The sequence below is a fragment of the Pterocles gutturalis genome, unplaced genomic scaffold, assembly GCF_000699245.1.
Source record: "Pterocles gutturalis isolate BGI_N339 unplaced genomic scaffold, ASM69924v1 scaffold11441, whole genome shotgun sequence".
NCBI lineage: Eukaryota > Metazoa > Chordata > Aves > Pterocliformes > Pteroclidae > Pterocles > Pterocles gutturalis.
The window spans coordinates 1-232 of NW_010100465.1; positions in this window are offsets into that span (position 1 = coordinate 1).

Genomic DNA, 232 nt, shown 5'->3' on the forward strand with positions numbered 1-232 from the left:
AAAAAAGCCATTTTTATGGACAGTTCCACTACAGAGAGGGCATTGTTCTGGATTTTCACCAAAATGAGAGCTTGTCCAGGGTGTTGCAGACAACTTTAGGTGGCTTAAGGCAGGTCTCATGAGTTAATCCCCTTCCCCTAACGAACCCAGCTCCATTGTAAATGGGAATGGGATGTTCCCCCGGCCCACAGCTTCTGCAGCGGGGAACCCAGCGGGTCTCCCCCCTGACAGC